We start from the raw sequence: 26,371 nt of genomic DNA, 5'->3' as shown, positions 1-26,371 counted from the left end.
ATGTCTATTCAGACCTTTTGCTCGTTTTTAATTAGATTATTAGATTTTTTCTTATAAAGTTGTTTGAGCTCCTTATATATTCTCCTTATTAATCTCATCAGATGGATAGTTTGTAAATATTTTCTCCCATTTTGTGTATTGTCTCTTCACTTGGTGGATTGTTTGCTTTGCAGAAGCTTTTTATTTTATTTATTTATTTATTTATTTATTTTGAGATGGAGTCTTGCTCTGTTGCCTAGGCTGGAGTGCAGTGGTGCGATCTCGGCTCACTGCAACCTCTGCCTCCTGGGTTCAAGCGATTCTCCTGCCTTAGCCTCCCGAGTACGTGGGATTACAGGCGCCCACCACCACGCCTGGCTAATTTTTGTATTTTTAGTAGAGACAGGGTTTGACCATGTTGGCCAGGCTTGTCTCGAACTTCTGACCTCGTGATCCAGCCTCCTTGGCCTCCCAAAGTGCTGGGATTACAGGCATGAGCCACCACGCCCAGCCTGCAGAAGCTTTTTAACTTGATGTGATCTCATTTGTCCATTTTTGCTTTAGTTGCCTGTGCTTGTAGGGTATTACTCAAGAAGTCTTTGCCCAGTCCAATGCCCTGGAGAGTTTCCCTAATTTTTTGGGGGGAAATTTCAAACTTTGAGCTCTTAGATTTAAGTTTAATCCATTTCAATTTGATTTCTGAGTATGGTGAGAGACAGGGGTCTAGTTTTATTCTTCTGCATATGGACATCCAATTTTCTGAGCACCATTTATTGAAGAGACTGTTTTTTCCTCAGTATATGTTCTTGGCACCTTTGTTGAAAATGAGTTCACTGTAAATGTATGGATTTGTTTCTGGGTTCTCGTTTCTGTTCCATTGGTCTGTGCGTCTGTTCTTATGCCAGTAGCATGCTTTTTTGGTTACTATAGCTCTGTAGTATACTTTGAAGTCAGGTAATGTGATTCCTCCAGTTTTGCTATTTTGCTCAGGATAGCTTTGGCTATTTTGGGTCTTATGTGGTTCCATATAAATTTTAGGATTGTATTTTCTATTTCTGTGAAGAATGTCATTGGTATTTTGATAGAGATTGCATTGAATGTATAGATTGCTTTGGGTAGTATATACATTTAACAATACTGATTCTTCCAATCTATGAACGTGGAATATTTGGAAAAGGGTTTTTGTATTATAGAATTACTCAGAGGGAGAAAGAACTGTGAATCTATGATTGTCCATGATTTCTTTTACTTAATTATGTTGATGAATGGAAAATAAGTGAACAAGGAAAGTGGGAAAAATTTTTTTTTGTTTGTTTGTGGTAGAGTTTCGCTCTTGTAGCCCAGGGTGGAGTGCAATGGCAATCTCGGTTCACTGCAACCTCCACCTCCTGGGTTCAAGCAATTCTCCTGCCTCAGCCTCCCGAGTAGCTGGGATTACAGGTGCCTGCCACCACACTTGGCTAATTTTTTATATTTTTAGTAGAGACGGGATTTCGGCATATTGGCGAGGCTGATCTTGAACTCCTGACCTCAGGTGATCCGTCTGCCTTGGCCTCCCAAAGTACTAGGATTACAGGCATGAGCCACTGCGCCCGGCTAGATTTTTATTCTTTAACTCAATACAGCAAATACTTTGCCAGCTAACCTGTGTATACACTGGAATACAAAGATGGCTGGCCTCTGCCCTCATGGAGCTTTCAGTTTGATGAGGAGACAGACATGTAAAGAAGGAATTAAGTGCTAATTGATAATATAAGTGATAGGGAAGAAGGATCTAATGGTTGTGTAGGAAGGACTTTGAAGGCTAGGTTGCAGGATGTGGGGACTGGTTTATCCTCTTCCTTCAGTTTTCTTGAGCTTGGTGAATTTTGGTTTATAGGCATTGATGGAGGGAAGATAGGATATCTGAGCCTTGCAGAGAGTCTGTTTGCTCATTGTGCACAGGCTGGGATTGACTATGTGGCCTCTTTAAATGCTGCTCGCACAGAGATACTTAAAAATGAGACCAGGCTGGGCGTGGTGGCTCACGCCTGTAATCTCAGCACTTAGGGAGGCTGAGACGGGCAGATCACGAGGTCAGGAGATTGAGACCATTCTGGCCAACAAGGTGAAACTCCCGTCTCTACTAAAAATACAAAAAAAAAAAAAATAGCTGGGCATGGTGACGTGTGCCTGTAATCCCAGCTACTTGGGAGGCTGAGGCAGGAGAATTGCTTGAACCGGGGAGTCCGAGGTTGCACTGAGCCGAGATCACGCCACTGCAGTCCAGTCTGGTGACAGAGCGAGACTCTGTTTCAAGGGAAAAAAAAAAAATATATATATATATATATATATATATATATACACACATATTTGAATTTAGATATATCTGTTAAGTTTTGTAATAAAATTTTATCTATCTTTGGAAAGTTTGTTTTATGATATTGACACTAATTATCAAGCAATTCCTGCAGAATTTAAAGAATGATACTGTGTATCCGAAAGATACTGTGTACCTACCACAGACAGGCCCTATGGAAGAGAGCTCTGAGAACTGGAAAGACTATAGAGTTGGAGTTAGGAGGCTTGGTCATTCCACTAAACAGTCACATAGTCATTTTCATGCAGTGAGTTTCATTTTACTCATTTGTAAGATGAGGAGGTGTATTTAATGTCTGAAAGTTTGTTTCAGCCTTGAATCTGTGTAACTGTAGAGCTATAGATACTGTTCTATGAGTTACATTTGATATATGTTGGCCAGTTCTGCCATTTTAAGGTTTGATTTTTATTTCCTGCCTCAGACCTGCTCTTCTACTTTTTTTGTACTTATTCTAATAGGTATTTAGGAGTAGTGGACAGAAAATAGAGCTTTCTAAGCTCTTGCTATCTGGTTAGTTTAACTGAAGAGGAGCTCTTAAAAAACATCCCCCCAGGTCTTCGGTATTGCTCCCCCACCCCTTCCCCCTTTATTTGATTTTATTTTTGACATGGAGTCTCACTCTGTCACTCAGGCTGGAGTGCAGCTTTATCAAGTATATGATAAAGCAAAAGCGCATTGATGATGGCATATCACCTTCTGAGTTTGAAAATGTTTACCTTTGATTTCTAACAGATTAAGTGTGTTGCTCTTGTTTTTTGGGAATGCTGTTTAGTAGGTCCTAGTACTGCCACGTGCTCAATGAGAAGCTTTTTAGCTTTTGTTTTCCAGGAAACCCGTTGTTCTGTGTATTAGACTGTAATAGATATTACCTTGTGACTTGACACTGCTGAATAGAATGTTTTGAGATGTTCATCAAAACTTTACACCAAGGACGATTTTATTATTTTAGTTTATAGCTGAGGAAACTGAGGGCCGGAGTGCTTAGATGATTAATTAAGTGGCAAAGACTCCACCCTACATTAACTTAGCCTTATTGCTTTTCCTTTGAAAAGGGTAGAGGAAGTTACTTGTTTTTCTACGTGTGTGTGTATGTAATTATACATTAATGTGAACACACACTGTTTGTGTATATGTATGTTTGTGTATATATGTAATTATAAATATGAATACACTGTGTATATGTATCTAAACAGGTGTGTGTGTGTGTATATATATATATATAAATATATATATAAATATATATATAAATATATATATGTGAAATCATTAAAAGAGTGTTTATTTAGCAAGATTTGGGGGCATCTGCTACCTGTCAGTTCTAGTCTTGGGTGTCTGGTGGTGGTGTTTGGTTCATGAAAAAGAGACAATTACGGGACAGTGTGACAAGTACAGTGAAAAGAGAAAGTTCAGGATTCTTCACTGGAAGCACCAGTTCAGTCTTGGGCAGGGGAAAGGCTTACCTGAAGAAGTGTTGAAAATGAGAATAGGGATAGTGAATGAAAAGGATGTAGGCTGAGAGAGGCTGGTGGGAGAGCTGTAGGATGTAGGACGTAGGACAAGGTGTTAAGAACTGGAAGAGCTCTCTAGGCAGAAGAAACAGCATATGTGGAGACCCTAAGGTGAGAGACTGCTGTGTATGTGAGGAACTAAAAGAAGCCCAGAATGCTTAGACTGATGAGTACATAGAGTTTCAAATCAGTTGAATAATTTTCTTGTAGAAAAGGATACCTTGTTAATTATCTTCAGTAATGACTTTGGTCATATCATGATCAAGTAAATATGATGTGCTAGGCCTGGCCATAACTGGTTAATGTAGTTGGTTAGGCATAGAGTAATGGAACCAGTACACTAAGGGTTAGGCATAGAGTAATGGAACTAGTGCACTAAGGGGTGTGAATTCCATTTTCCATGTAGGCAAGTTGCTTGATTTCGTGGCTACAAAGAATGTACTTCACCTCTCTCCAGCCAAGTTGTTGGTGTTTACTATTGTTAATGAGGATGATCAAGCTTGAATGGATGATTCAGTTCAAATGCCTCACTGTTATTGGGAAAAAAACTGGAGATCTTTCGGAGAGACCAATAGAATCACGGAGCTGAATAAAAGACAATGTTTTTCTATCTAAGAGGTGAAAAAGTCTATAATATTAACTGTGGTAAAGACTAAAGTTTCATAAGTGCTAAAACAAAATGACGGTATACATGCCTCTGGGTTATGGTTGATTACTTTTGATATTTCTTGATATGATTTTGTATTTTATATACTTCTATATATCAGTATATATTATTTTAATAATAGAATAAATTCTGGCCGGACACGGTGGCTCACATCTGTAACCCCAGCACTTTGGGAGGCCAAGGCGGACAGATGATGAGGTCAGGAGTTAAGAGACCAGCCTGACCAAGATGGTGAAACCCTGTCTCTACTAAAAATACAAAAATTAGCTGGGCGTGGTGGTGTGCGAATATAATCCCAGCTACTCAGGAAGCTGAGGCAGGAGAATGGCTTGAACCCGGGAGGCAGAGGTTGCAGTGAGCCGAGACTGTGCCACTGCACTCCATCCTGGGCGAGAACGAGAGTCCGTCTCAAGAAAAAGAATAAATTCCTGGGAAAGTGTTTTACCTTATTTAACTATTCACTTAAAATAAGAATGTGAAAATCATTGAATAAAGAATAGTAATTTAGTTTCATCTAAAATATTTTTTCCTCTAGAAACTTTTTGTTGTTAGTTTTTAAGACAGAGTCTCACTCTGTCGCCCAGGCTGGAGTGCGGTGGCAGGATCTTGGCTCACTGCAACCACCGCCTCCCTGGTTCAAGCAATTCTTGTGCCTCAGCCTCCAGAGCAGCTGGGACTCCAGGCGTGTGCCACCATGCTCGGCTAATTTTTGTATTTTTAGTGGAGATGGAGTTTTGCCATGCTGGCCAGGCTGGTCTCGAACTCCTGGCCTCAAGTGATCCGCCTTCCTCAGCCTCTCAAAGTGCTGGGATTACAGGCATGAGCCACCATGCCTGGCTCTAGAAACTTCTTAAAAGAAACTTTGCTCTGTCCCTCTGACTGGGGTGCAGTGGCGTGATCTCGGCTCATTGCAACCTCCGCCTCCCAGGTTCAAGCGATTCTCCTGCCTCAGCTTCCTGAGTAGCTGGGACTACAGGCGTGTGCTACCATGCCTGGCTAATTTTTTGTATTTTTAGTAGAGACGGAGTTTCACCGTGTTGGCCACGCTGGTCTCGAACTCTTGACCTCGTGATCTGCCTGTCTTGGCCTCCCAAACTACTGGGATTACTAGCGTAAACCACCGCCTATTGTTTCCATTTTTACATTCAGAATTAACTCTGGGAGAAGACAACTTGTAAAAAAAATTGTAGTAAAATTTAAGCCCTTTTTTTTCCCCTAGTAAATTGACCAGAATTTTCATCATAACTTAAATATAAATGAAGATTCCCATAAGGCATTTAAAAAAATTGACTTAAAGTTTCATTCATTCATTGTTAGTCAACAAATAATTTACTGAGGGCTTGTTTTGGGTCAGACACTTGGACTACATCAGTCAGGAAAACAGGCAAAAATGTCTGCCCCTGTGGAGTTCACATTCTAGTGACAAGATTTTGCATGAAACACTTTTGAAATATGTAGTGTTTAATTTTCATACATTTTATCTATTTGAAATGTCTTATTAAAAATTGTAATCAGTTGAAAATGATGGGAAAGCCCATTGAACTACTATTCTTTGTAGTATCTAAGTGATTTATGACACATTCTTATCTTTGGTGCAGTGCTACTCTTTAAACTTGCTCTTCCTTCAGTTTGTGCTTGTGAGTGTCATCTGGGAGAGCTGTAGGGAGACCTCTTTGATAACAGGCTCATTGTTGCCTTTGCATCCCTAGTGCCTGAGGTACATTAGCATATATCTCTATTAATTTGAACTTCAAAACTAAGCAGAATCCTGTATTTTTATAAAAACTAGTTCTTGTCACTATATTCTGATCTTTAGGATAAAGAATGAATCAAGTCTTTGGAAGTTTTTTTTTTTTGGTATCTAATAGTCCTGATAACATTGAAAGAGAGCACATTATAACTTTACCTTTTTTTTTTTTCTGTATTTTCTTTAGGAGGCCTTCCTTAAATGGAGATTCTTGACTGGGAGGGGTGTGTGTGTGTGTGTGTGTGTGTGTGTGTGTGTGTGTGTAGCTTTAGTGAGATTTTTATTTTTGTTTTTTCCAGTATTCTATTGTAAACATTTTCAAACATGCAGAAGAATTGAAAGAATGAACAATGAATTATCTGGATAACCTAGATGGTAGATAATACCTTCTAGATTCGGTAAATTTTTTTTTTAAGTGAAAGCAAGTTTATTAAAAAGGTAAAGGAATAGAGAATGGCTACTCCGTAGGCAGAGCAGTCCCCAAAGGCTGCTGATTGCTAATTTTTATGGTTATTTCTTGATCATATGCTAAACAATAGCATATACCCTAGTAAATAATACACCTGACAGGCCAACTCTCAACAATCACACTGGTAACATATACTGATAGAATGTTATTTTCTGATCTTAATAATAGGGATTATTCATGAGTTTTTCTGGAAAGGGGGTAGGCAATTACTAGGAACTGATTCCTCCCCTTTTTAGACCATATAGGGTAACTTCCTGACATTGCCATGGTATTCGTAAACTGTCATGGCACTGTTGGGAGTATAGCAGTGAGGACTACCAGAGGTCACTTACATTGCCCTCCCGGTTTTGATGGGTTTTAGCTGGCTTCTTTACTGCTACCTGTTTTATCAGCAAGGTCTTTATGACCTATATCTTGTGCTGACCTTCTATCTCATCCTGTGACTTAGAATGCCTAACCGTCTGGGAACGCGGCCTAGTAGGTCTCAGCCTTACTTTAACCAGCATCTGCAATTCAGGATGGATTTGCTGTGGTTTGAACGCTTCTGACCTATTTCCCCCCTCCCTTTTGTAAGAAAACCTTTAATCCTAAGGATTGTAGATGGAGGAGGATGTTATCTTCTGTAACTTCTTGGCTGAATAAGGGTGATGATATTCCTGCTTAACTTACTAAGATTTTGCTATATTTGCAAAATATGTGTGTATATAAATAGCTTTGAACTGTTTGAAAGTTTACTTCATTTTAAAATGCATGTGCTTGTATCTTCTAAATATGAACCTTTTTCTCCTTTTTCTATGTAGCCACTTTACCATTATCACACTTTATAGGAAATTAACAAAAATTCCCTAATATCATCCAATACTCAGTGTATACTCATTTTTCTCCACCTGTCCTCAAAATGCCTGTGTATAATAGTGGGAATTTTTAAACCAGAGTTCAGTCAAAGTTCACATGCTGCATTTGGTTTCATTTGAATTTTATCGTGGAGTAATTTGTACAAACATATTTGTGGTTTTTCCAAGGGCTACATGTAATCATTTGATGTTGACATTCTATGTTAAAGCACAATTGTCACTTTCAGCTTTCTTTTCTTTGAGACAGGGTCTTGCTCTGCTGCCCAGGATGGAGTGCAGTGGCACCATCACTGTACACTGCAGCATCAACCTCCCAGGCTGAAGTGACTTCTCCCACCTTGGCCTCTGAAGTAGAGATGGGATCTCACTATGGTGCCCAGGCTGATCTTAAACTCTTGGGCTCTAGGGATTCTCCCGCCTCGGCCTCCCAAAGTATTGGGATTATAGGGGATGAGCCACCACACCCAGCCTCGATATTCATTGTCTTTTAATTGGTCTGTGTATATGTTTGTTTGTTTGTCACTGATGTGTATGTACGTTTTGTTGAGTTTCTCAACATTGCTTTCTCTAGACCTCATGAAGTCTTGTACCTTTTGCAAGATTCGCAGCTTCATTTTGCAATATTTTGCGTTGGACTACATGGTATTGTCAGATTAACATCCTATGACTAGCGGTGGCTTAGCTTCAAAAGATGTGGAAGCGATAGGCCAGTTTGTGCACTTGTTAAATTTACAGGGATGTTTGGAGACCATTTTTCTAAGAGATTAATGGTTGATGAGGGTTTTGGCTTTGTCAACTTTTGTTTCCTTATGCACTCTCCTGACTGCAGGGATGAGGAAATAACATTCTATCAGTATACATTACCGGGTGTGATTGTTGAGAATTGGCCTGTCAGTTGTATATATGAAAGTGTGGCTTTTTTTTTTTTTTTTTTTTGAGACAGAGTCTTGCTGTTGCCGAGGCTGGAGTGCAGTGGCACGATCTCGGCTCAGCCTTCCGAGTAGCTGGGATTACAGGCGCCTGCCACCACGCTAGGCTAATTTTTGTATTTTTAGTAGAGATGGGGTTTCACCATTTTGGCCAGTTGGTCTTGAACTCCTGACCTCAAGCGATCTGCCCACCTCAGCCTCCCAAAGTACTGGGATTACAGGTGTGAGCCACCATGCCTGCCCCAAAGTGTTGCTTCTTGATGCTACATAAGGATTGGCTTTTATTTTGAGCAAACGTGCTATTCAGGTGAGTCTATGGTTAAATAGATTTGTAAGTAAGTATTTGAAATAAATGTTGAAGGAAGTTCATAGATGTAAATTAATAGAAAGTTTTTTTATTTTTTAAGAAATAATCCTTGGCTGGGCGCGGTGGCTCACGCCTGTAATCCCAACACTTTGGGAGGCCGAGGTGGGCGGATCATGAGGTCAGCAGATCGAGACCATCCTGGCTAACACAGTGAAACCCCGTCTCTACTAAAAATACAAAAAATTAGCCAGGCGTGGTGGCGGGCGCCTGTAGTCCTAGCTACTTGGGAGGCCAAGGCAGGAGAATGGCGTGAACCCGAGAGGCAGAGCTTGCAGTGAGCCAAGATTGTGCCACTGCAGTCCAGCCTGGGTGACAGAGCAAGACTCTGTCTCAAAAAAAAAAAAAAAAAAAAAAAATCCTTAATATTAATAGGAAGAAAATTTGTTTTTTAAATGTAGTGCAGTAAAAGGAAGATGGTAAGGAAGATAGTAAAGATGAAGCATAAATGAGGCTTTAGTCATATACCAATGGAGCCAGGGCCCAAGAAAATGTTGAGGTTCTTTCTTTGTTCATCATCCTGATTTTTTATTGCTGGGCAGTAAACCAACCCAAACTTAATGGGTAAAACAACAATCATATATGATTATTATCTCTTCTGGGAATTGACAGTACTTGCTAGGTGGTTCTTACTCTATGTTTCTCATATAGTTGCAGTCAAATGCTGGAGTCATCTAGAAGGCTTTTTCGTTTAAAGACTCAAACAACTGGGGTCTGCAACAGCTGGGATTCCTTAGGCATCTCTATCTGTGTAGTCTCTTTAACATGGAGACTTCTGTTAGCCAGAGTCCTTAACATGGTAGCTCAGAGTTTCAAAGGCATGCATCCCAAGAAATAAAACCGGGCTGGAATTCCTTTTTATGACCTAGCCTTAGAAGTTTTGCAGCATCACTTCTGCCTCATTACCTTTGCGAGAAGCAAGTCATCAGGCTAGCTTATGTATGAGGAAGAGTAATTAGACTCTACCTCTTGATGGGAGAAGTATCAAATAATTTATAGATTTCTTTTAAACCACTGTGGTCATTAAGAAAAATGATAATAGTAAAGCATAATTATTTAGAAAGAGATTTGGGTACTATGAATGTTTTAGAAAAGACTGATACGATGTATTTGAAAACAAACTATAAGGACTTAACATTTATGGCATTGGACAGAATAATACATATTATGGAAGTGTAACTACTAACAAACAATTTCCTGAGAGAATTATTGAACTCGACAGTTGGTTTAACATCACAGAGGCCCCCTTAAAAGCATCTAGGTCAGAATCACAAGGCAAGTCAGTATAAATGTGTTTCTTTGACATCACTAGTATTACTTATATAGTGAGGTGATTGATTAGGTGCATTGTTTAGGAAATGTGAAGCATTTGATGTATTCTGAGACTTAAAGATTGAAATGTGAGCTAGCGATTAGTTCTTTACTATGACTCTGCTCAGACTCAGGGTGTATTTTCTGTGAAATAGTATTTTGTAAAAACTACTCAGGATCGTTTTGTAGTCTATTATAAGCGGGACGATCAGGTGTTCATATGCATATGTGAGATGTGCCACCCTCAAACCTTGTTATGACGTCATCAGCACGTTACTCTTCTGATACGAAAAAAAGAAAAAAGAACTACTCGGCTTCATCATCCATTTAATTAAATTAGTAAGCTTTAGGACTGAATGTTTTCTATTTTCAGAGACATGTCTGCACTGAAATACTACTATCGTGTATATTCATTTAATAGTTTGCATGCCTACTGTGTGTCAGGCATTGTACTGGGGACTGGGTATGTAGTGGCATTCTAAAGAAATCTTAATGTCACTTCCAAAAGGAAAACTCCAAAAATCTTTTGGGTGTGGGGCATTATTGTTGAAATAAATGTGTAGCTTGCCAGTATGATTAATACGAAGAAGACACATCTGTTTGCATGTAAAGTTTATTGGAAATAGGGCTTATTATTTCATATCTGTGCCTAAGAGAGTATTTTGATATTATTTGTGGTCAGTTTTCAAGGGGCTATTAGTATATGTGCCATTTTTCTTGGGTATTTTGCAGTTTTTATTGAATATGTGATGAAGTTGCAGGATCTTTTGTGTGAATGTGAAAAAGATCGTGTGTTTATTTTACACATATGTTTTATACATCACATATTTTGTTTCTAATCAAAAGAGGCCTTATATCTGAAAGCCTTCTTGTTACTCATAAGACAAGGATGTGAGACTAGACAGTTTTTAAGGGTCTGCCTGGGTCTAACAGAGGGGAAGGAGTAAGAAGTTCTGGATGGGAAAGTTGGTAGAAATGTTAGTGAAGTGTCAAATTAAGTAGAAACAGTTTTTAGACTTTCTTGAAGCCAAGACAGAAACAATGGCTAAAGAATTACAAAGCTCAGTGTATCACAGAGGAGCTTTTCCTTTTTTCCTTCCTTCCTTCCTTTTTTTTTTTTTTGACAGAGTCTCACTCTGTTGCCTGGGCTGGAGTGCCGTGGTGTGATCTCAGCTCACTGTGACCTCTGCTTCCCAGGTTCAAGGGATTCTCATGCCTCAGCCTCCCGAGTAGCTGGGATTACAGGTGCATGCTACCACGCCTGGCTAATTTTTGTATTTTTAGTAGAGGTGAGGTTTCGGGTCTTACCATGTTGCTCAGACTGATCTCGAACTCATGGGCTCTAGTGATCTGTCTGATTCGGCCTCCCAAAGTGCTGGGATTACAGGCATGAGCCACCACCCCTGACCAGGAACTTTTTGTTAATCATGGTTTGATATAAATGTTGGAGAATCTTTCACATTAGAGATATTTTAAAAACCTAATGGACTGTGAATTTTATAATCGATACAGAAGTTTTATTTATGTGGTTATGTGAGCTGATAGATACTGACATTATAGTAAATTATTGTTTTGTGGAGGTCTCCCTTTGGAGATTGAGGAATGTAAGTTTCTGGGCTAGAATTATATAATATTTAGAGGCTGATTAGGTAAATCATGAGGTTTGCACATTTTAAGTGTTATATTTAGCATTGTTACTACGCATGAAGCACTGTGTTTTCCAAACATTGTTTTATTTAACATCCTGACAATGTTGTCGGGGAAGCAATTTGAGTTGAAGGAGATAGTGTGGTTCCCTTGCTGTACAGCTGTGTAGTGGTGGGTCTCTGAGTACAGGTCTTTTTTTTTTTTTTTTTTTTTTTTGAGACGGAGTCTTGCTCTGTCACCCAGGCTGGAGTGCAGTGGCGCGATATCGGCTCACTGCAACCTTCGCCTCCTGGGTTCAAGCAATTCTCCTGCCTCAGTCTCCCGAGTAGCTGGGACTACAGGTGCCCGCCACCACACCAGGCTAATTTTTGTATTTTTAGTAGAGACAGGGTTTCACCATATTGGCCAGGCTGATCTCAAACTCCTGACCCTGTGATCCGCCTGCCTCGGCCTCCCAAAGTGCTGGGATTACAGGCATGAGCCACCACGCCTGGCCTATATGAACTAAAGTTTTAAATATTTGTAGATAAAAACAAAATGTCATAGTAAAGGACTGTGCTCCAGCCTTTAAAAACAGTACATTAACTGTTATCTTTTGTCTACGTGAATTTTTTTTAAAAACTGTATTAAAATTTAAATCTGTTGGCAGAGGACAGGATCGCTATCATGTATCTTTTCTTCCCTTTTGCATGGGGTTTGATGGAGGAGAGGGGACCATGTATAAAGTGACAGTCTCCATGCTCATTTTTCTTTTTTTCTTTTTTTGAGATGGAGTCTTGCTCTGTTGCCCTGGCTGGAGTGCAGTGCTGTGATCAACTAACTGCAACCTCTGCCTCCTGGGGTCAAGCGATTCTCCCGCCTCAGCCTCCCAGGTAGTTAGGATTACAGGCATGCATCACCATACCCAGCTAATTTTTGTATTTTTAGTAGAGATGGGGTTTCACCATATTGGCCAGGCTGGTCTCAAACTCCTGACCTCAGGTGATCCACCTGTCTTGGCCTCCCAGAGTGTAGGGATTACAGGTGTGAGTCACCGCACCTGGTCTCTCCATTTGAATGTTGAAACAGGGACCACTGTTCATTTTTGAAGTCAGTATGCCAGTACCTATTTATGAAGCTCTTGCTTCTCCATCCTTACATGCTAAGGTGTGAGATGGTGGACTATGCACATCATATTAGAATGATTATATCATTACCATAGTGACACTGAATTGTTTCTATCTTTTATGTGTTTGGGTGAGAAAGTTTGTGAACAGTTAGTCTCTGGTTTTGTATAATATTCTAGTATCTTTAGTCAATCCACACAGTACCTACTTTGTACTAAATGCCTGGATGTGCAAAAACTTACAGGCCTTATCCTTAAGGGTAAGCTTACTATATAGTTGGGAAAATAGAAATGTAAAAGGTAGAATAGCAGTATAGAGATGACACTTCAAAGCAGTAAGTGATTAATTGCAAAATTGAATGGGATTAGCTGGGTGCAGTAGCTTGTTCCTATATTCCCAGCTACTGGGGAAGGCTGAGGTGGAAGGATCACTGGAACCCAGGAGTTTGAGAGTTTGAGAGTTTGAGGCTGTAGTGCATCATGATTGTGTCTGTGAATAGCCACTACACTCCAGACTGGGCAACATAGTGAGACCTGTCTCAAAAAAAAAAAAAAAAAAAATAGAGTCAAGAAATTCTGGAAGAGGTCAAAAGAGGAAGTGCTTACTGGACTGTGGTACCTTAATTATACTTTTGGTAGGTATTTTTGATAGGTCACTTGGGTGGGATAGAGGTAATTCTAAATGTAATTTGGAGAAGTTGAGATAACCATGAATTTGATCAATTCCATGCTTCACATTATTTTTACAGTAAATATGAAATACAGAACAATTTATACATGAGCTTCAGTTATGTCCAGGTATTGAGTTAGTTATGAGATCTATTTTGGATGTACTTCGGTGCTTATTTTTTAATGGGGTGTAATGATAGATACTTGGATTCACCTTTGATCTCTTCATCCAGAGTGGTACTGATTATAAGTAGTGGCAGTTGTAATAACAGCATTTCTGCACCCCCAAATTCCTTTTTACCCGTCTCATTTAACAGTTTTTCTTTCAGTCAGAAATGGTAATGGAAGAAACAGCAGGAGCAGCTAACATTTTGTACTAGGCTCTGTACTAAGTATATTATGTGCTGTAATACCCTGTTGATGCAAATGTCTAAGTAAACCTTGCCATGATTCAAATGAATTTCTGTTTCAAATTATTTTTTGGTATGTGTCGAGGGACTCAGTAACCCTTTGTTGGTATTTCAGATCAAAGCTCTTGATTTAGTTTAAAGTTCAGGCCTTTACATCTTGATTGTTATGGTTAGAGTTTTTCTTGCTTGTCTGGTCAAGCCAATAACTCAAGAAACTAGTAAGAGAGTTTAGAGAGGTAAGGCCCTTTTAGACTTGCTGGTTTCAGGTAGAACTTGGAACTCCTTTGCAGCTCAGCAGAGTTCTTTTGGTTTCTCAAGAGACTTGTCCCTAAATTTGTGTGTGTGTGTGTTTTATTTTGGTCTTTGCGCTGTTCCTTGCTCTTCTTCACCTCAAGCTCCTGTCTTCCATCTGCTCTATAGCTGTTTACCCATCTCTTCCACCCTTGACTGAAGCATGGTGGGTATTATATTCTCATGCCTTCTGTCTTACATGGTGCTAGCCTGCCTTTTAGAGCATCTTGGGGCTTCTCAGTGGCTTCATGGAGCCTAGGGACCCTGTAACAATGGGTTGTCTACCTCTATTTATTGATGTATGCAACTCAGATTTTTCTTTGTTGAGACAAGGTCTTGCTCTGTCACTCAGGGTGGAGTGCAGTGGCGCAATCATGGCTCACTGCAGCCTCCACCTTCAAGGCTCAAAAGCCATACTCTGACGTCAGCCCCCCAAGTAGCTATGACTATAGGCATGTACCACCATGCCCAGCTGATTTTTAAATTTTTTGTAGAGGTCGGGGTCACATTATGTTGCCCACATTAGTCTCAAACTCATGGACTCTGTGTTCCTCTCACCTTGGCCTCCCTAAGTGCTGGGATTGCAGGCGTAAGCCATCATGCCCAGCCACAGTTCAGATTTTTAGGGCACTCCTGAGGATTTCTGTTAATGTATACTAACCTTTAAAATATTGAAAGATGATTAAAATTGCCCATATACATTTTAAACACAAATAGTACCTTTAATGTTCTATCACCTTTGAAGAAAAGATGAGAATCATTGCTGTAAAGTTAGTTGGACTAGTGAGTCGCTGTACAGTACTTTCTTCATCCAAAAAGGCAGGATTGATTTTTTTCTGTTTGTTTTTTTCACTTAACTGTTTCAGTGACATTTTAAGGAATTTTGGATCTATTTTGATTGTTTAAAAAGTTCTCTGTTGTTTTCAAAAAGGCTTGTCCCTACTCTGTTGTTGATATGCCATTTTTTTGGTTTATTAAGATGAAAGCAAATTTATTTTTTGGCTGTACATTGTATTGGCTATATATATGATTTCTGGTTGGGAATAATTTTTCCTCAAAAAAATTTATTTTTTATTTTTATTTTTTGAGACGGACTCTCGATCTGTCGCCCAGGCTGGAGTGCAGTGGCGCCATCTCCGCTCACTGCAAGCTCCGCCTCCCGGGTTCATGTCATCCTCCTGCCTCAGCCTCCCAAGTAGCTGGGACTACAGGCACCCGCCACCACGCCTGGCTAATTTTTTTGTATTTTTAGTAGAGACGGGGTTTCACCGTATTAGCCAGGATGGTCTTGATCTCCTGACCTTGTGATCCGCCCGCCTCGGCCTCCCAAGGTGCTGGGATTACAGGCTTAAGCCACTGCGCCCGGCCTTTTCCTCAAAATTTTGAAGGCATTACATCATTGTTTCATAGCTTCCAGTATCCCTTTTGGGGAGTTCAGTGCTGTTTTGATTCTTTCTGCTTGACATCTCCCTAACCCTATGCCTTATGACCTCATGCCCTGAGATATTTTAGGGTCTTCCTTTCATCCCTTGTATTGAGAAATTTCACGCTGATGTACCTTGATGTAGGTACTTTACTCATTCATTGTATTTTGGGTCCACATACTTCATGGGTCCCTTTATTCTGGAAGCTCATGTCATTCACAAGTTTTTCTTGTTATTTCTTTAATACTTTTCCCTCCCCATCCATTTTATCATTCTTCTCTTTTTGGAATTCCTAGTGGTTGGATGTATGACAACTTCATAGCTACTGTGATTTTCTTACCTTTTCTGCACTGTTTTCCATCAGACCAACTTCTTTAAAAATATTCTGTTAAATGTATTTATTTTTCTTGTTGGGCTGGTTTCCCCAAAGAGGAATCCTGGCAGGTAAGAGCGTGGCTGTAAGCATTCTGGGATGGGGGCTAAGTAATGATTTCAACAGACAGCTTTCACTTTTTCTTCTGGTCTCTGACACCCCTTCTCCCTCCCACACCGATTCTGGGTGTATTCCCAGGCTATTATTACTCTGGCTGAATTTTGCTAAGTAGGAAATGTTTAGCCTCTGGAAGGGGAGCAGTCTCCTGTCTAGAGGGTGGGGAGCTAGCGGTTTAACTACTCCTTATGCTAATTTCCAACAGTTCCTGTTTTGCATTACCCTCAGGCTTCAGAGGAATGTGATGCCTCCAATTCCTAAAAATTGACCTGTTCATTTTCGGCTTCCTCCTACCACGTAGGGTTTAGGTTGAAAAGTTTTCTCTTGTCGTGAACTCACTGGCCACTTGTCTGTCAGCTTTCCAGCTTCCAAAATTTGTTGAATGCGCTAGCCTCCTCTTTCTCTGTCCCTGTAACTTTAAAATTCATTTGTTTTTCAAAATTTGTCATCTTAGTGGAATTGCAGGAGGTATTTGAGATATACATACACTTAACTAGAAGTTACATGCCTGAAAATTATTCCTGTTTTCTCTAAATACACAACTTCTTCATACCCAGTGTGTGTGTCTGTGTGTATGTGTTAATGTGATGCTCTCTTTAGCACACACACTTTTCTTATAATCTCTGCTCATGTATCTGTGGTTCTTGGCTGTGGTCCTGTTGTTTGCTCTCAAGGAGAGGCTTAAAGCCTGCTTTTGTCTTTGCAATAACTCTACATTTTCCTCCTGAAAATGAGTATCCCAGGATATGCACATTTAATAACTAACTTATCAAAGTGCACTCAAGCGTTACTCAAGATTTAATTTTGCGAGGCTTCTATTGATCTTCAGGCTTTAAAAAATTATTCTAAAGTCACTGTAATCAGGGTTTGTGTTTTCTTTTTGTGTGTGTCTCCCTCTACCCTTGTGTTATATTTCCTTTTTTGAAATGTTTTTCTGCTTACTTTGCTTTTACAAGTAGATTATAAACTACTTGAGATGTACGGATTTGAATCAGTGGTTCTCAGCTTTCCTTTTTTCCTGAAGTTTAGGCTTCCTGAAGGGTAGGTTACACTGGATTCTGTAACTGTGGCCCCCTATTAAGGGTGGTATTCCCGAGTATGTAGAGACACCCCCTCCACAGGTGATTCTGTTGGTCTCCTCTCCCTGACCTCCTCCCATGCTGTATTTTACAGTTCATTTTATTTCTTGTAAAACCTTATACTATGGGCGTTCAGGAAGTATTTGTTAATTTAATTGGACCCGTGGCAGGTGTGGCATGATGGCAAGGATAGAGGGAAGGTTTTGTCTCATGCCTTCTTTCCCGCTTTCCTCTTAACTGAGTGATTACAGGTAAATCACTTAACCTCTGTAGTCACTTGTTTTCTCAAATGTAAATCAAGGAAACTGTTATAGCAAAGACTCACTGTTAAATGGAAATATCTGTATGTTTCTTTTTCCTGAGATCAAAAAAGTTAAGAAGTATTGAATTGTACAATTCTCTGCTGTGGTGCCATTTTCTAAGAAAATCTTCACAGTCCATGATTAGTGAGAAAGAGGTTTTATTTTAGATTGACTTTTTTTCTTTTTTGACTTAAATTTAAAAACCATCTTTTCTTAAATGTTAGTAATAATAGTTGTTCTTTTCTGAATCTCATTTGGAAAAATGAAAAGTTGGTAAAATTATATTTGTTCTTATAATTTCAAGGAAGTTTTACTTATCTGTTAAATTCAGAAGTCAGAGATACATGCTTTATACCTTAAAAAAAGTCTGTGACTCCTCACTTTGGAGGTAGGTTTCTGTATATTTGTTAGAGAAAGGTTATTAATGTTGCTTGTCAGTGTTTCTGCCTTTACTGATATTTTGTCTGCTTGAACTGTCAGTATCTGATAGAAGTGGATATGGCTTCTCATCTTGAATTGTGATCCCCATAATCCCCACATGTCAAGGGAGGGACACGATGGGAGGTGAGTGGATTATGGGGGTGGTTTCCCCCATGCTGCTGTTCTCATGATAGTGAGTTCTCATGAGATCTGATGGTTTTGTTTGTTTGTTTGAGACAAGGTCCTGCTCTGTCACCCAGGCAGAGTGGTGTAGTGGTGGGGTCTCGGCTGACTGCAAACTCTGCCTCCTGGGCTCAAGTGATTCTCATGCCTCAGCCTTCCCAGTAGCTGGGATTACAGGCAAACACCACCATGACAGGCTGATTTTTGTATTTTTCATAGAAACGGGGTTTCACCATGTTGACCAGGCTGGTCTTGAACTCCTGGCCTCAAGTGATACACCTGCCTTGGCCTCCCAAAGTGCTCGGATTACAGGCATGAGCCGCCATGCCCGGTCGAGAGCTGATTGGTTTATAAGGCAGTTTTCCCTGTTCTCGTTTGCTCTCTCTCTGTAGCTGCAATGGAAGACATGTCTCTTCCCCTTCTGCCATAATTGTAAGTTTCCTGGGGCTTTCCCAGCCATGTGGAACTATGAATCAATTAAACCTCTTTTCTTTATAAATTACCCAGCATCGAGTATGTCTTTATAACAGTGTGAAAACAGACTAATACAGAAGTATATGTTAACTTTCTCTGCTGAGCATGATGGCGCTTGCCTGTAGTCCCAGCTACTTGGGAGGCTGAGGTGGCAGGATCATTTAAGACCAGCCTGGGCAACATAGGGAGATCCTATGTCCAAAAAAAAAAGCATGTTAAATTTTTCATCAGACTTGACAGCTTCTCAAATGGTCAGTTTTTGTTATATATATTGTTGAGGCTGTGTGGTGTTAGAAACTTTCAGATTCATGAACATTATTCAATGTTCTTTGTAGTTTGTTCCTTTTATTGTAATATAGTCTCTATTCCTATTAATGCTGTCTTTTTCGCTACTGATACCTGACTTTTTTCCCCTTAATCTTTGACTTGTAATATGTGAGATTAATCTATTTGAATAAGTAGACTTATTTCTGCTCTCTGAATTTTATATTTTCTGATCCATTTACTTTGCTGCGTTTTTTTTTGTTTGTTTGTTTTTTTGAGTCTAGCTTTGTTGCCCAGGCTGGAGTTGCACGATCTTGGCTCCCTGCAGTCTCTGCCTCCCAGGTTCGAGTGATTGTCCTGCGTCAGTCTCCCGAGTAGCTGGGACTACAGGCATGTATCACCATGTGTGGCTAATATTTGTATTTTTAGTATGGACGGGGTTTCAACATGTTGGTCAGGCTGGTCTCGAACTCCTGACCTCAAGTGATCTGCCTGCCTTGGCTCCCGAAGTGCTGGGATTACAGGCCTGAGCCACCGCGCCCGGCCTCTTTGCTGTTTTTTTCCTCTTCTGTTAGATGGTTAGTTTTCTGCATTCCTTTTTTTCCCTCCCTCTTGATTCGAAAGTCATAGACTATATTTCCATTATTTTAATGGTTACTATTAAAATTTTCAGTTACAAAGTTTTGTACTAAAAATGTGGGCCTAACTGGCTTCTAGGATGAACCCAGCTCTGGCACCCAGTCTCTTTTACTGTTTTTGTTGTGTGGAGATACTCATCTTGTATCTCATCTCAGCTTTGTCTTTTGGTTTTCTCTTTTTTACAGTTGCCTTTCGTAGCTACATATTTCGAGTAGGAGAAGTTTTCCTCAGGGTGAACTCAATGCATCATCTCTACTTCAGCCATTCTTTCACTCTACTGGTTTGCATATCTGCACATAATATTCATAAATACTTGTTAAGAAGTGTTTCGTATATTTTTTCCTTTTTGTTTTAGTTTTACTCACTTTTTTCAGCTTTTGATGGAAAGGAGAGAAAGTGGAGATAACAGGACCAACCACATCTGTCCAGAATGGTTTTTACACTGACTGTCCACAATCAGAGTTGGTGGAGTGGTCAGGGTAAGAAGGAGGTATAGAGAATTTAGTCTGGGACAAAGGAACTGTATGGTCCAAGTGTGAATTGACACTATGACAATATTATGGCAATATTATTTATTGATAATATTCTAATAAGACTGCCTCCATTTTGTTAGGTTTGTTTTCTGTTTTTATACACACTGAAGTATTAAACAGATGCCAGTTATTTTTGTGGAAAACAGGAGGGCTACACTGCCGTGTTGTAGCTATGATGATGGCGACCGCGTTTTTTTTTTTTTTTTTTTTTTGAGACGGAGTCTTGCTCTGTCGCCCAGGCTGGAGTGCAGTGGCGCGATCTCAGCTCACTGCAACCTCCGCCTCCCGGGTTCACGCCATTCTCCTGCCTCAGCCTCTCCGAGTAGCTGGGACTACAGGCGCCCGCCACCACGCCCGGCTAATTTTTTGTATTTTTGGTAGAGACGGGGTTTCACCGTGGTCTCGATCTCCTGACCTCGTGATCCGCCCGCCTCGGCCTCCCAAAGTGCTGGGATTACAAGCGTGAGCCACCGCGCCCGGCCGACCGCGTTTAACAAACATTTGTGTTCTCCTAACATAGTGATTAATTACTATTTGAGATGGTGGCAGTTACAAAGAGCATCTGGCTTGAGATGAGTTTGGTGTTCGCATATACCTCTACTCACTCCTCCACCATCTTCCCCTTTCAGAAACCGGGAGAGGAGGTAGCTGATTATACCAATAAACTTGTTATGCCTTGAGATGTATCTCTGTGACTAGCAAGTGATTTCCAGGCATTTTATTAAAAAAAGCATGGCAAAAAAGGCAGCAGTATTGGGGAAGATAATTAGGGACTGGAAGGTAGGCAGCTCTTCTTCATAGTCTTTCCCAAGATTAGCTCTCTTGCTGTCATATCCATGCACTATCTAAAAGACCAAGTTGTCCCCCACCCCTACCCCCAATCCCCCTGTATCTACTGGGAGAAGATGAGAGTGGACATTGAGATGGGGTGAGATGTTACTTGGTCAGTAATATTAGTCTGTAAACTAAGTCAGCAAACTAAAATATTAGTCTGGAACCGCGTTGAGTCTTTTGAGTCAGTGTACACTGAGTTATTAGGTTGGTGCAAAAGTAATTGCGGTTCTTGCAATTTTTTTTTTTTTTTTTTCCCCCTTTTTTTGAGACCAAGTTTCACTCTTGTCACCCAGGCTGGAGTGAGTGCAGTGGCGTGATCTTGGCTGACTACAACCTCTGCCTCCTGGGTTCAAGTGATTTTCCTGCCTCGGCCTCCCAGGTAGCTGGGATTACAGATGTGCGCCACCACGCCCGGTTAATTTTTGTATTTTTAGTAGAGACGGATTTCACCATGTTGGCCAGGCTGGTCTGGAACGTCTGACCTTAAGTGATCCACCCGCCTCGGCCTCCGAAAGTGGTGGGATTACAGGTGTGAGCCACCGTGCCCGACCTGGTTCTTGCAATTTTAATGGCAAAACTGCAATTACTTTTGTACCAACCTAGTATTTATTATAAGACAAAGAACTGGAAGCATTTTCTGGTGGATCCTTGAAGACTAAAACCAAGCCTTTATTATGGTAGTTGTGATAACACACAGGAATCATTTATGTTAATTTGTGTTCCATAGTGACAAAACACAATGATAGAGTCCTTAGATTTGGCTATGGCAGTTTTTTTAATTTTGATGACATTTGTTTGACTGCTTTGGTTTAGACAGCTGAAGGAAGGGTTTCTAGATTAGAGACCCATTAGAGTGCATTCAATTAGGTGCAGACTTCAAAGAGCCATTTGATATAGCTTTTAGACCCATTCTGATTATGCAGATCTGTAGGTTTTCAGTAAAAAATGAGGTTTTCAAGTGGTTTGATTGTACAGCTCACTTGATTAGTCTGGCTTAATGGGAATAAGATGCCCTGCAGGGTCTGCTTATATTGGAGAAGGAAAAACAATACTGAAATCTATTGCTATCTCCTAAAACAAGGCGCTTTTGAATCATAAAGATCTTTTATTTTCCCACTTAAAGGAATAAAAATGCCTACTGCCATATTATTTGGGTTGAAAACATTTATTTGGGCTGTAGATATTTTACCTTTTTTTTTGTGAGATGGAATCTCACTTTGTTGCCCAGGCTGAAGTGCAGTGACGCGATCTCTGCTCACTGCAACCTCTGCCTCCTGAGTTCAGGTGATTCTCCTGCCTTAGCCTTCTGAGTAGCTGGGACTGTAGGTGTGTCCCACAATGCCCAGCTAATTTTTGTATTTTTAATAGAGACAGGGTTTCACCATGTTGGCCAGGATGGTCTCAATCTCCTGACCTCATGATCCACCTGCCTCGGCCTCCCAAAGTGCTGGGATTACAGGCATGAGCCACCACGCCTGGCCAGTATTTTACATTTTTTAACGATATGATTTTAGGCACAGTGGATTATTATGCTCTTTAAAAAATCCTTTCAGTTGGTTAAACAATAAGGAAATTGGAAGACCATTTTTAGACGAGGAGAAAAGACAGGAAAAGCAGTTTGTCACTGTTGAGCTCTACCTTTTGGAGGAGGTTTCTGTGTTCTAGATACACTCTCTTGGGTTCTGGGGTAGAGATGACTAAGACTTGCTCTACTTCAGGAACCTTAGCTCTCAAACCAGTGTCCTCTGATTCCCCAAGATCTTACTAGCGAGTGTTCCATGTTCATCTTTAACTTGGGAAGCATAAGATTAAGCATTAACAGGCCTTTTCATTGTAGGGCTTATTGGAGGCTGAATGGAGGTGTATGAATTGTGAATTTCTAAGAGGGGGCTGTCCTAAGCAACAGTCTCCAAACTTGAAATAGTATACTTACTGCCTCCCTAAACAGACCCCTACTTTTGTGAATATTTTAATCCTTGTGTGTATTTATGGTGTTTTAGAGTGAGTAGTGAGTTCCAAACCTAGTTGAGCCATCAGAATTACTGTGGATGCATAGACATTTTTTAAAAAAATTTTTAAGTTGGTAATATGTTCATGTGGTCTAAAAATAAAAAATTGTGCCTGTAATCCCAGCACTTTGGGAGGCCTAGGTGGGCGGATCACGAGGTCAGGAGTTCAAGACCAGCCTGGCCGACATAGTGAAACCCTGTCTCTACTAAAAATACAAAAAAACGAGCCAGGTGTGGTGGCGGGCGCCTGTAATCCCAGCTACTCAGGAGGCTGAGGCAGGAGAATTGCTTGAACCTGGGAGGTGGAGGTTGCAGTGAGCCGAGATCGCGCCATTGCACTCCAGCCTGGGCAACAGGCTCGAAAAATAAAAATAAATAAATAAATAAATAATTGTAAATTGGCATACAGTGAAAAGCCTCCCTCCCTCTTCTGTTTCCTTGCTTTCTACTTCCCTTCCTCACAGGTGATTAGTATTATTCCTTCCAGAGATATTTCATGCATATACCAATATTTATTTAGCCAGAATATAAATTATTGAGCCTTGTATTTAGAGATTTCTGATTTAGTACGTTTAAATAGGGCCTAAGAATATGTCTTTTTAATTGTTCCCCAGGGATTTCCATGATGAGCCATATTTAGGCACTCTTATTTTAGAGGGTACACATTACTTTTGCATGTGATGTTACCTATTTCTTAAAACAACTTTGTGAAACATATAAATTTTTGACAGAAGTGGGAACATGAGAGCAAGAGATGTTAAATGAGGTATCCAAGGTTACACGGTGTCAGAGCTGGGAGTCAAAACCCAGGGCTTTTGACTGACTCGGTAGGACCAGTCTAGCACTAATTTTGCCTTTTCATGAAAGCTACAATGTTGATGATTACCCAAACCAAAGAAACAATTTAATGTGTATGTTTATATCCAATTATTCCTATTCTGGTAAGCATTAGGTGTTAGAATATTTTATGTTATTACTTGCCATTGGAGGACCTCCAGTGATCGGACTTTCTGTACTTTTCATGTTAAGGCACTTCACCAGTTAGATTCCTGTTACCAATGTAAGGCGCTTGGACAGCCAGGCTCTGCACTATAATAGGCTTTTATCTGTAATTTTGCTTCCTGATGAGCTCTCCTTCCCTCTTGCTATTGCTTCCAGCTTCCTTTTGGTCCCTGCAGCACATTTCCTTAACACCAGCCCAGATATAAACCACAGGGGAGGGCGAGGGAGAGGAGAAAGAAGATTGTCTTCTTAGGCAAGAGGACTGGGAGAGTATCCCACAACTGTAAAGTACTGAGTGACTTTCCTGTTTGTCTGGTAAACTCTTTCTGGGGCTAATTCTCAGAGTTTCAGAAATTCCTCATACTCTTATAGCACCATTTGAATTATGTAGCCTACGGGAGATTATTTTGCAGGACAACATTCCTTTGTTGTGTTTTATAAAACCTAGTCTGCTAATATTGGTCACAGCAGAATGTTTTAAAACCACTTCTTATTTTTTATTCATTTTATTTTTATTTTTTGAGACAGAGTCTCACTCTGTTGCCCAAGCTAGGGTGCCAGGGGCACAATCTTGGCTCACTGCAACCTCTGCCTCCCAGGTTCAAGTGATTCTTGTACTTCAGCCTCCTGAGTAGCTGGGATCACCGGTGTGCACCACCACCCCTGGCTAATTTTTGTATTTTTAGTGGAGATGGGGTTTTGCCATGTTACCCAAGCTGTTCTCGAATTCCTGGCCTCAAGTGATCTGTCCGCCTTGGCCTCCCAAAGTGCTGGGATTGCAGGCGTGAGCCACTGTGCCTGGCCAAAAATTACTTTTTAAACGTTTAAACATTTTAAAAGAAAGACTTTTTAAAAAGTCGCAAATCCACCATTTTGAGGCAATATAGGGCTTAGAGCTAAGACATGAATGTCCATTTGTTAAGCTCCCCCATCCATATAAATAAGCATTTACTATGTGTCAGGTATTGGGAATTTTGAAATTAATAAAACATGGTTCTTGCCTTAAGAGTTTGTTTGGCAGTGAGGGAGACAGATATTTCATTGTACAAGTAGTTTGAGTATAAGAAATGCTGTTGGGAAGTATGCACTAGGTATATTGGAATTCAGAGAAATGCCTAGCTTAGTCTGGAGTGAAGGGTAAGTTAAGGTTTCCCACAGTTTGTTTCAGTGTAGGCCTGAGACTAGTAGCTATGTGTGCAGAAGGCAGTAGGGATATAGTTATTCTATCAGTCTAATATCTGTATGTCACCTACCTACCTATGTACCTGTTTTCTTTTTTCTGACAGTGCCATTCAGAAGGGATATGGTTATTCTAAGGCCGAGGGAATAGTTACTTAAACAAAAATAAAAGAGTAGTTTGTGAGTATGATTTAGTTAGGGAATTGTGTTTGGAGTACAGGCTCCTTCTGGAAGAGAGAGATGTGATTAGAGGGACGGTAGTGACAAGAAGAGAAAAAAAATGCTGAAATAAAAAATCATGTATAAAACAGGGAGTTACAGTGTGTTCACAGATTTCTTTTTCCGAGAATTCCCAGACTTAGCTGTCATTCCCTGGATCCTCAAGTTCCTAGCAGATCTTAGGAATCAAATAGGGCCCTATTTAGTTTGAGAACCACTTCAAGCCAGAGTTTGGCAGAGTTGAAGTAGCAATATAGTGAGCTATCCAAGGATGAAAAATACATTTCAGTAATATTGATAAATGGCTGCCATTTATTGAACACTTAAGTGCCTGCTCTTTCCAAGGTGTATTACAAAATTATCTTGAATCCTTACAGCATCACTACTAGATAAGTGGTAGTTCTATCTGCATTTAATAGATGAAGAAACCTTCCATGCCTCTGAGATGTTAAAATAAGCTCTACCAAAGTTCCAGAGCCAGTTCACAGTAGAGATGGAATCAAACCCAGGTTTCTGTGACACTACAGCGTACTCTTCCCACCTCACCAAGCTGCCCCTCACAAGAGAGTAGGTGTGGTGCCTGGGGCTGATGAAATGGCAGCTTAGGACGTAAAATGACCATTTCAAAGGCAGCAAAACTGCGATTTCATCTTTGAAGTTAATAAAACGGCAACAAGAAGCCATCTCAGTAAATCTTGTACAAAGAAACTCTCCAGAATCTAATGGCATCAGGATTCTCGATCAGGAATATAACCCCCTGATTGTCTTGTTTCTATAGAGAAATCAGATTTCATTTCAGATATTTTATTTCAGTTTACAGTTCTTTCTCAAGGACTGAGTAACTTACCAAATAGCAGTGTTTATACTATGAAGTACGTCAGCTATCTCATGAGACATTTTATTTGTATGTGGAGTTAAAATTGGATTTGTAGTAATTTGAATACATTATCCGCATTTGGGAGATGCTTTAAGGAATGAAGTCACAGATATTCAGAATGTGGATGGTCTACG

The 26,371-nt window shown here is 40.2% G+C and overlaps 1 protein-coding gene and 1 pseudogene across 4 annotated transcripts in view; both read left to right on the top strand.

Annotated features, from left to right (window-relative positions):
* UBR5 (ubiquitin protein ligase E3 component n-recognin 5) overlaps positions 1–26,371 on the top strand; it is a 151,822-nt gene that overhangs the window by 14,068 nt on the left and 111,383 nt on the right. The window lies entirely within an intron of this gene.
* Positions 10,365–10,474, top strand: LOC116814037 (small nucleolar RNA U13; annotated as a pseudogene).

The sequence above is a fragment of the Hylobates moloch genome, unplaced genomic scaffold (genome assembly GCF_009828535.3).
Source record: "Hylobates moloch isolate HMO894 unplaced genomic scaffold, HMol_V3 SCAFFOLD_9, whole genome shotgun sequence".
In the NCBI taxonomy this organism is placed as follows: Eukaryota; Metazoa; Chordata; class Mammalia; order Primates; family Hylobatidae; genus Hylobates; species Hylobates moloch.
This window is presented reverse-complemented; position numbering and strand designations above follow the sequence as displayed.